Source organism: Eleginops maclovinus, chromosome 18 (genome assembly GCF_036324505.1).
Source record: "Eleginops maclovinus isolate JMC-PN-2008 ecotype Puerto Natales chromosome 18, JC_Emac_rtc_rv5, whole genome shotgun sequence".
Taxonomy (NCBI): Eukaryota; Metazoa; Chordata; class Actinopteri; order Perciformes; family Eleginopidae; genus Eleginops; species Eleginops maclovinus.
The window spans coordinates 16,514,623-16,526,381 of NC_086366.1; positions in this window are offsets into that span (position 1 = coordinate 16,514,623).

The window sequence follows — 11,759 nt, forward strand, 5'->3', positions numbered from 1 at the left end:
ACAACAATCATAAACAACATGTTAAACTTGCATGTTACTAATTTGCCAGGCAGACAAATGTAAGGCTGTCACAAGAGCATGGCCGTATAAGTGCCATACAGAACCAAATTTGCATTAACAGAACTTTTTGTTTAATTTCATCAAGAGCTGGTTTTCAAAGTTTTTTGAGCCTAGTCTGCCTCTTTTGGCAGAAAAAATGTGCCCTGCCGTACTAAAGAGCCGTTCACATGCCGCAGAGGCAGGCAACGGCGTGTTGATCTTGAGGGACAAATTGGCAACTGTGGGCACTGACTTGAGGGCATCCATGGAGGTAACCGAGTTTGCCAGGTAGGCATCCAGTTGTTTAGTGGTTTCCTGGACATTTCCCTTCATCAGGCCAAAGTAGTCCTCCTCCTCTGACCCGGAATGGATAACACATGATGGGACTGGCTCATCCTGCATGTATCTCTTGATGTAATCCATCAATCATTAGCTATGTCAAGCTAGCACGCTAGCTTGACATAGCTAATCTACCAGCTTTATCTAACCACTAGGCTACGTTAAATAAATAACTACGGTACTATCATATTATTTTGATGCTATTGCTGTGTGTCAACATGCATTTAGCTAGACAACATTACAATGTCAAGTCAGTAACCAAATTAAATATATATAACAATATGCGAAAGTCACAGACATTAACTTAGCATAGCAAGAACTCTGCTTACCTCGATATGCTTCTTCAAATTTGATGCTGAATTTTTGAAGGCAAGCAACTCCTTTTTCAGAGGCCGACAGGAAAGGCACACAAACCTCCAGGAATCATCCTTGGGCCCTCTGAATTCAAAAAGGTCTTTTAAATATGGCCAAGGGTGGCGGCTCACTGCAGATGTTTCAGTCAACGTTGGCTCTGGATCCATGATGTCGAATGACAGTTTGTCAGGCTGTCCTTTGAATGATAGAGGAGGCAAGTCTACCGCGCGCTTTGCTATCATCGAAGCTGACAGAGCCACGCCACCTGATTGGTTTAAACATATTTTTGTGTAGGCATTGGCAACGTTATGGCGAGAAACTGCATTTATAAAATGTAACGAGTAACAACACATATTGTAGAAATGTAGTGGAGTAGAAAGTATAGATAATAGCTGCAAAATGTAATGGAGTAAAAGTCGAAAGTATGCATTATTATTTTTACTTAAGTAAAGTACAAATACAGAAAAATGTACTTAAGTACAGTAACGAAGTAAAAATACTCCGTTACTTTCCACCACTGTATATATATATATATATGTATGTGTGTAGTATAAACAGATGTGAGTAGACATTCACAGAGCTCAGGAGTTCAGCAGTCTTTACATGCAAAACGTGCATGTAAAGTATACATTATGTCCAGGAGAGAAGACTTTGTGGACATCCGTTGTAAGCAACTCTAATTTGATGAAGCATCTCACAGCGACACACGCATCTACAAAGCTAGAGGCCCAAAACACCATGCCTGCACTACAGATGATAGCTCGCCATCCAGTAGCTATGTACAAGTACCTGTCTGTTCTACTCATTTCAACTGACTTGTGAAAACTGCTGAAAAATCCAAATTCTTTGACATTTTTTTTTACAGTAACGCAAATAGTTACTTTCCATGGTAACTAGTTACTTTAATTATAGAGTAACTCAGTTACTAACTCAGTTACTTTTTGGAACAAGTAGTGAGTAATTATAACTAATGACTTTTTTAAAGTAACGTTCCCAACACTGATTATCAGTGCAGAGGCTGTTAGCGGAGCTCGGAGAGTAGACAACTAGCGGCTAGCGCCCACTGACGGCGCTAAACCTGTCAATCAAAGCGACCACGCCCTTAATTATGCATAACTTTAAGCCTTAATATAGTTAAAACGGGAGAGTTATATAGAAATTCACCCTCCTCACAGTTGTCATGAATAGAGAAATTAGCTATAGAGACCAAAAGCAATTGTTGTACCACGCTGTAAACACGTTTATTTCTGCTGTAAAAATGGGCATTTTAACATGGGGGGGTCTATGTAAATTGCTCTGTTTTGGAGCCAGGCCACGCGGCCATTCGATGAACTGCAGTTTTTGGCACTTCCCTATGTGTTTCACTGATCAGCACCGGAGGTTGCCCCTTGGTATTAACTCAATTCCGTGGTAATGGTTCAGGTTGAGGTGTCATGTTGGACTGCATTATTTGAAAATGCCTTTAATATTTGTCTGTTGGTGTTTGATTAAAGAAAAAGTCAAACAAAATGTTAAAAGACCTCCCAGAAAGACTGTTCACTGCTTTTTTCTATAAGTGTATTCCTGCATAGTAACTGGTGTTTGAAGGGTCAGCTCACTAAATCAGACAGAAACATGTCCCTCACTTACTTCATGTGGTTTAGCCAAGCAGATAGAGTTCTTATTTATTCACCAAGCTTTTGTGATATCCAATGCTCAGACAAATGCCTCGCCTTAGTTTCAACCTGTGTTTGGTCTTCAAAAAGTGGATAATCAAATTAGAAAAACTCAGCAACAATGTGCCTCTACAAAAACAAAGCCTGGGATACTCTAGTTTATTTACAGACCTCACTGTGAACTGTTTTCATTTAAGCTATTTTCTCCTGAAAACATATTCCCCATTAAACTGTTCACAGCAAAGTTTGTAGACGCACACAAACAATAAAGCCTGTAAATTGTTTATCTCGAAATGTTCCCTGAAGCAAAACTGCAATATTGGAAAAAAGAGAACAAAATAAAAAGTTGAATTCGTAAATAAATAAAAGACACCAGGTACCTTATGGTGGCTAATGTTAGCACGATACTATTGTGTTCAGTCAGTTTGCTGACTTTATAACTCCTATTTGATTTAGCGTGTTACAGATCAAACATTTCAAAAGTTTATTAGAAAAACAACAAAGCGAACATACTGCCAGAACTCATCTTTAACGTGGACCCACAGGTCTTTTTTAACAGCAAGTCATGTGAGCAGGAAAAGAACAGCTGTCATTATATTACCATTGCCATTAACAGTCTCACTTAGCAGATCCATTAAGACTCAATTAACTGATACTGGTGTCAAAAGAAGGAGTCTATGACAAAATACTGTATCATCTCTCAATCCGAAAGTGATTACATACTCTTTTGGTTTATTAGTTATCCTACCAAAAATTATATTCCATTCCTTTCACACTTTAGTAGTCCGGTGTTTATTCATAGTAAACAGTTTTACTGAATCCTCGACGATTGAAGCGCTGCTCATTGTAACACCAGATCCTCTGCTTATTTCTTATCGGGATAACTCAGAGTATAAAACAAGGCAGAGGACAATAGCTGGCACCCTCTCTTTGTGTGCAGCGAAAACCCCAATTTTAAGGTTGTAATTGATTCCAGGACTGACAGGCATGAAAAAAGGGATTTAGATGTTGACCTAAACATCTCTCCACCTGTCTTTGAAGCCTGCGAGTAAGGCCCTAGAATCACACGTTGCCAGTACAAATCCAACATTTTCCTCCTGCTCATCTACTCTTGTTATATTTCTTATGTAGTTCAATTGTGCATCTACTCGTGTGATAAACAGGCCAAATTCTTCCAAAACACACAGACTTTTACATTCCTCCTGCGGCTTCCACGCTACCAAAACTTCAAACACCGTCCAGAAAACACACAGGTCACTGCTTGGCCAAATCAGGACTTCAATTGGGTAAAAACAATCGGTGCTAGTTCAGGCCACTGCTGGCTGGGGGAGACATTCCCACCCACACAGCAGCGTTATCTCTCCCACTACAGACATGCATGCATGCATTGCCCGGGGCTCCACAGAAGACACACAGTTGGCAGTGGACTTTCTTGTTTAATTATAGCTCTTCAGAGTAATGCCGCAAATTACCTTAATTTCCCCCCATTAATGATTGTCATAAAGCATCCTCCCGCTTCCCTCTCTAAAGAAGCTTTCAGTTTGTTGATTTTCATGTCAAACACATGGCACAATGGCTTGGAAGTAATGATGGGAAATGATAGCTGCAGGGCATCCGCTGATCAGTAGAGTTGGCACGGCAGAATCTTAGGCACCTTGACAGCTAAGTTGTGTTTGTGGTATCTTCTCTTCCAGGATGATAATGTGACAGTCAGTTAGAGGAAGAAGACACTATCATAGCTCTGCAAAACAAACTAACCAGGAGTCACTGGCGTGGCCAAGACATCCCTACTACAGTTACTGTTCTACTGTTTTTACGTCCGTATTGATCCCTCAAATTAATTTAGACTTTAACAGAAAGAGATGGAACATGTGACACAGAAATATTTAGTCATGTGTTCCTCAACCTGATTATTTTCAGTTTGAATTGTTATATGTTGGACTACATGATCCAGAGTCTTACCTCACTCACTGATAACACACACATCAGCTCAGTAATAAGCTCAATATGCTGGCAACACTTCTGTGGAAAATACTTTAAATGGGACAGCGATGATATGAGCGGAGCAACATATTAGAAAAACTTTTACAAAAACAGTAAAATAGTTCCAAAAGGATTTTCTTTTTCATTTAACTTCAGCCTTCAATCACCAGAAGCTTTTCCTTTCCCATTACATTCACAAGACTCACTTAAGGGTTTCTCCAGATTCTGCCTCGTCTTCAAGGGGTCTGTAAAAACATGTCATAATATCATCTCCAGCAGGAAGTGTGTAAAGCTGCCTGTGCAGGCACTCTGTCAGCTCCTGAGACAGCACTCCCAGACTTCCCCTTTTTCAGTAAGTAAATAATAAGCCACTTGCTTTTCACCTTTAGTAGGAGGGGAGCAACTGAAACGTGTATATGAAATTCAGATTCAAGTGAAAAATTACTCTGTGACTCCTATGCATCACCAACAGCATCATGAGGGCTGGACTACTTAGATGTATTGTAGCAGGGCCTGAGGCTACACCCAACCCCTCCCTCAAGGGGCAACTCTTCTCCTGGCCTTGCCTACTTTACATGGAGATACAATCTTTATCCAGGGGAGTAAAAGAGGAGCACACAAACATTGTTTTCCCAATGAGACATTGGCATAAATTCAAACAATCATGTTTGAATGCATGAGTTCCACATGGACGCCCAGGGGATAATGTGCAGGTGCATATTTGAGATGGATATCGAGGTTACATAGGATAACAATGTAAAAGGGAAATGCTAAAAGTGAATCTCCACACTGAGGAATACTATACATTTAGAAAACCTCCTGGAGTGTACAGAGAGTGAGGGAGAGAGAAGCAGGGAGGATGGGGAGTCTGAACTCACTGTCTTCCTGCAGCAGGGTTGTCCTCAAGGCATGTGCAAAAGAACACAAACACACGTAGCACAGGTCACAATCTTGAACCTCAAGGGAACTCCACCAGCATTTCTAAACAATCAAAGCCCCAATGCAAGAACAAGTGGAGAAAAAAGAGAAGAAAGGAAGAAAGAGGCACAGAAGCAGCACAAGTAGTTACATAACTTAAATGCCTGTCCAAATACCACACCACAGGGACTATTAAAAATGTCTGTATAGAGGCTGGGAAGGAGAGCAAAGCAGAGTGGTGTAAAAGCAACTGTGTAAAAGTGGACAGGAGCGCAGGGAGGAAATGAACTGGATAGGGAGGATGGATGGAGAAATAATACACAAGAACTGTACAGTACCAGCGTCACAATAACACACTATTTATAATGCTACTGCAGTTCATCCAGGGAGAGCGAAGTGTTGCCAGAGGGGTAAAAATGGACACTTACATTTTATATTTTCAGAACGGCAATGGTCTCTGACAGACTCGCACCATGTCTCCTCACACTTGTCTAATCACTTGTTATCTTGACACTTCATTGAACTCAATGATGATACCACTCTTCAGCATTCACTGATGAGCAGCCCTTATTCAAAGCAATAGGTCATCCAATTAAAGGCAACCTAGACAAGGTCATCCACACCTGTACATACAGAATGAAGACCCGCCGATCTCAAAGCACGGGGTGTCAGTTCCTTTGTGAGGTTTACAAAAGAGCAACATCAAACTTCAAAGTTATTTTGATACCGGAAACCGTACTAGGAATAGTAATTTCAGTGGCGTGCTGAACCTTTGATGTTTTTTTTCCTCCTTCAATGTAATGAGAATCTGGAAATTATTCCAACGGCGCTGTTGAAACACCCTTGTGGTGCTGATTCTGTTTCTTTAAGAAAAACCTGACAGCTATACAGGACAAGCACCCACCATTGTATTTCCTGATACAAATGGAAGGAAGTGTATATAAACTCTGTTGTAAAGCATTTCCCTTTCAAGTGCATGTGTTCACAATTTTAGGCTACACATCCATCCTCAGAGGTGTGTAGCCTGAATCTAGACATCTGAACTGCTGCTAAAATGTCAGTTGTTATTCAAATAGTAAATAGGTGATAAAGTACTAATGATGATGATTGACTTAAAGGGATAGTCCGGCACGGAAATGAACGGAGTTGCTTGTAACTTACATGCAACTCCTTTCATTTGAGTTATACATTCCAAAACATTCCTCCTTGAACTGAACTCCGATGCATTCGATAATCGACTTGTGCGGACTTTCCTTGGAGAGGAGCTGGAATGGGGGGCAGATGGTGAGTCTTGTAAAACAGTTCTTTTTAATACACTTCAGGTTTGCAAACTACGTTGTTGGTGCTCCGTTTTATGTGTAGGGACCCTAGTCATGCTACTGCAGAGGTTTGGTGCTATTTCAAGCAATGTTAGTGGTTAAAAATGCCTTTTTGGAAGCGTTCTGCGCACTGCCCCGATCGAATGCACTGTAAGCCATTTTTGGCTATTAGCTTTGCTCCCGGTTTTTCCGGGCAAGCTCAATACTGGTTGATGAATGCAAAAAACTCTCTGCAGGGCTTACTTGATCAGTTTTCATGCAGAAAAAGACCCTGGGGACAATTTAAGCCGGACTATCTGCTCGACTGTAAAAACCCTTGTCAAAGGAGTAAAACAAGAAAAAGGTAGCTGTACTCAGTTCAACATAAGAGCTTTTGTATAAAATGGTCTCATGCTAACAATGCTGCTACGTCAGCTTCATCTAACCCTGTAAAGCAATGTTTGAGGTAAACCAGACTAATAGAGCCAGATTTATATCACCTGGGTACATGAATAAGATCCTCTCACGCACAGTCAACATAAAGGTTACTGAATTTTGAATAACAGAAGAACAGACTTAATACAAATGAATAAATAAAAATAACCATATGCTAACTTCAGTGGAGGTTTGATTGCATAAAGTCAGACAAAAATAGGTATGGTATGGAGAATAGTCTCAAGGTAGAATCAAAACACAGAACTGAGGAAAATTCATTGAAATTGGATCAAAGTAACTTCTAGCCCTGACAATGACTTTGCACTGCAGAGGAAATAACAAAAAAAAACTCACTACAAGACTTTATAATCTAGTGATCAGGAAGACAAACTGAATTTGATGTATACCCAAATCCAATTAAAGTGGAAATGGGATAGGGCACGCAACACATTTGTTTCTACACAATCAATCTGCACTGCTTTTCAAAAGCAACACTGGATTATTACTCTATTTGATTGCAACACTTATTGGAACAATCAGCTTTCCACCTTGCAGACATTTTGACTGTCTGTGCAATTTTCCATACTACATCTGGAGTTTCTGTGCCGTAAGCACTTTTTTTTCCTCTCACCTACACAGCTCTTGGCGATGCCAGTCAGAAAAAAAGGAAACATGCTGCTCCACGTGATCAGTGTTTGGCAAGCCAGTCCCTAGACTAGGCTCCTGCACACAACATCTTGCACCTGTCCTTTCTTGTAGACATAAGTAAATACTCCTGGCCATTGGAAGAGAAACAAGACTCATGAATCTTGACAAATACACACAGCTTACTCCCATTCATTACAGCAATACCTCAGGGGTCCTCCTTCGGTCCATTTGTCTCCACCGTGTAAGGGCCAAAGGATTTCCTATGTTCAGCACAGCGTAGAGTCTCAACAGGTTTAAAGGAGAAGCACCAGTAAAAAAAACGAAACATGTAGCGGTCTGTGCAAGGCAACATCTAAATTACTGCTGGCTGACTACGAGCACAAGAATTCACAATGATTTGCAAATGTGCTGCTAATATATAACAGTATGTGAGTACATTGTCTGTATCCAGGCACTCAATCATATTCAAGACTAGACTAGTAATTATTTCGACTGGACCCATTATTGTACCTGGTCCACATTCAGGTAACTGTAATCAATTTTATTTTATGGCACCATGAATAAGTTCCCATTAATATCGTTAATTGCGTTTGCCTAGGACAAGTCACTTATTTTCCCAAAAGACAGGTGAAAACAACCATCCAGTCCAGGACAATTTTGCATGTACACAAATGAGCTTATTATGACATGTAACATGGGAGATAATGTTATTGAACTAGTCCGTGGGACACCCTCACTTATTGTACTCAGAGGAGGGAGAGGTACTCAGATCGTGTACTTAAGTAAAAGTAGAAGTACTGTGTAGGTATACTCTGTTACAAGTAAAAGTCCTGCATTCAAAATGTTACTCAACAGTTCATTTCAGATTAATATATATGATATATTGTGATTATAGTTATGATGCATTACAGTGTTTATCACAGCTGGTAAAGGTGCAGCTAGTTTTAATGCTGGTGAATTTACTCACGGTGTAACTAAAGTCTGATTAAAGTGTTGATTCTATTTCACATCATTAATCCAAAATATGCAAAGAGCTAAAGGTACAAAATAAATGTGGTGGAGTAAAAGTACACGATTTACATCCGAATTGTAGTGGAGTAAAAGTAGTGTAAATGGAAATACTCATGTTAAATACAAGTACCTCAATAAATGTACTTAGTTACTTCAGACATCTGATTGTACTTTAGCTGCCTTAATCCACGCCTGATGACGGTTAAAATAAACCCTACCTCTTATGGGAAGTGTTGGATGCCAACATGAAGGAAAGTTAAGCAGAATGAGAAGGACCGAAACGAACATTTAAACAATGGAATCAGCAGCCAGTGCTCTAGGTCAACACATCTAAAAAAGGGATGTAAAGCCTAAAAACTCCCGTGGAACTGCTTTCCAGACCTACAATGTGCCTTTGGTGCTTAATCTTATGGGCAATTGAATTTCAAATTAAAATTGATGTCATTTATCAAGGCAAATGTGTAACGGGACAAGTGATATTTTACACGCTGAGATGGAAAATGTCAAAGCCATTAACTCCTCGGTAAAACATATGAGCACACGAACATTGCAAACAAAGGCTCAATAGTGTAGCATTTTGTTATCATGGCAGCAAAATATGTGGTTTACTATGTATAGTGTAACGCACAGGGCAACAGGCATGCACCCCTTCAACACTGAAACCCCAATCGAGCATATGTTAAACAGATTATGTAAATAGTCTGGTCTAGCATGGGCCGTGGAGTCAAGGTTAAGCCTTCATTTTCTTTAACATTATTATAATATTGCCTGAACTGATCCGCACACAGATCTGCAGAAAACAAACAGAAAATGTGTCATCTTTCTGAAATAATCCTACATAGCTTTTATATAAAGGAGGGTCTTTGTGAGACAGGCATTGCTAAAGAGTGTTTCAGACAGAAGGTGTGAGACAGCACGAGAGAAACAGTGTTTATTCCACATATAAGCATGTAAACATGTTCTAGTTTAAACCAAAATACAAGTATGAATTTGACATTGAGCATGTTGTTGTCTTTAAGGAAATATGCACCATGAGCTTAGTATATCTACAAATACATTTACCAATGTGACACAGCAGACAGGGTCATAAGATCAAGTAATGGAGTAAAACCTGCTCTAGTTCTTTTTATCTGATGTTAACCACCAATGACCAAAACCCACTGATGCAGTGAACCCGGTGCCCAGGTTGGTGGTTGGCATTTCAGCTTTCAGTTGTAGTGGGTATAGTTAAAAGATCATACCTTTTAATGGATCCATTTAAGTCCTTGAGTCGCTCTTTCTCCAACTCCTCAACTTGGATAAATGTGCAGCGATACATCCTGTTAAGTAGCAGTTGCCCCTGACAACACAACATCTACAATGAGAAGTTTTGAACTGTAAAAACTTTGGATAGAGAGTATAGAAGACTACAAATGCACACCCTAAAGAAACAGCCTTCACAAGGACTCAGCATGACATTGACATCCACATTTAATTGCTGACGGCTGAATCATCACTCACAGGGTTGTCATGGAGTGATTTATGTAAAAAGTTTAGGAATTAATTGTTTCGCATTGAGCAGTAACACAATACACGTCAGCATAGTTACAAAACAAGTTTAACTTATAGACTACCTTCCAGAAACTAAACAAAAGAAAAGGAGAACATTCTGCTGGGATGTAGTCCAACCACCAATCTGATTATAGGAAGTTATGTCACGTTTACTAGTTTAAAAAAAGGATAAAACTAAGTTATAGAGTATATTATTATTATTAATATTACTTCTTAAAAATAGGTTAAAAAGACACACAATCATAAATGTCATCGCTATTTCCTGTTTTCAGACCTGGAAGCCATCTTGTGCCAGAGCTCACAGGGCAAGTGAGTTCTCCTTGTACATGCTGTACGAGTAGGTAGAGTCTCAAATGTCATTGGTCAGATAATGCGAGACATACTGTTGGCCAATCAACCTAAATACTAACAGTTTTGTGCAGTTTGTTTTGGAGGTGCAATATTTCTCAGGCCTTGATATTTTTGTAAGATGTAAATGTTTGCTTCTCTGTTTAACCTGTTCACTCTCATTCCACAGTCGTGACCTGATTGGCCAGCTTGAGTTGTGAAGGCGGCTGTCATGCTTTAAACGTGGCGAGGGGAATGGATGTTCCCTTTGCTGGTGAAAGCAGCCCAAGGACTGCTGTGAGGGCAGATGAATGTGTTAAATGCATCTAAAAATAAAATGTCACATTTTTTTCCCAAGAAAACCCTGTCCACTTAATGTTTTATCACCTGCAGCTCACATTACAACACTCTGTGTCATTATGTAAAAGATGCTGAAGAAGCCACTATGCCAGCAGATCCATCTCACATTTTATAATCATATTTCTAATTGGTCATGTTGTGTTACAATTCCATTTAGCCATGCTAATCTACTGCTAATAAAAACTGCAAGAGTAAATTATTCCAGAGTACTCGGCTTAATTCAGTCCAGTTAGTCAGCCAATCCCATTCTAACCAGCACACAATTGATTATAAATGCATTCAAATCAATTGTTTTACTCAAGTAGCTGATGTTAGCAGCTCGATCGAAATAACAAAACCAATGTGAGGATGTAATAATCAAGTGTCATTGCTTGAGTGAATCAATTCAGCTTCTCTGATCAAAAATAAGCATATGGATGCAAATAAGGGCAGAAAATACCTGAGTAAACTGATAAAACATTACCCTGGCTAAAGGGAAAGCTTTTTATTTAGCGGTGCTGTCAAATGTTTTTAGCTTAGATGGCTAAATAGCAACCAGGTCACATCAGACCCTTCATGCTGTTGCTTCAGTGGAGGTTTGAGGCAGAAATATGGGGATATATCCTTTGACAAAACACAGTAACTGACTGCAAGCCTTTTCTGCAACGTCTCTTAAAATGTGGCAAAAGCACATCAATGGTTTAAAACTACCATCGAGTGCCAGTAGTACAATATAGGGAGGCGATCACAGGGAGACTTGCAAAAAGCGAGTGTCTGGGAAAATAAGTAAAACTTACCTTTCCTTACCATTTAACGACAGGTTTAACCCATCTCATCACACCACAGGCAACAGATGCAGCGC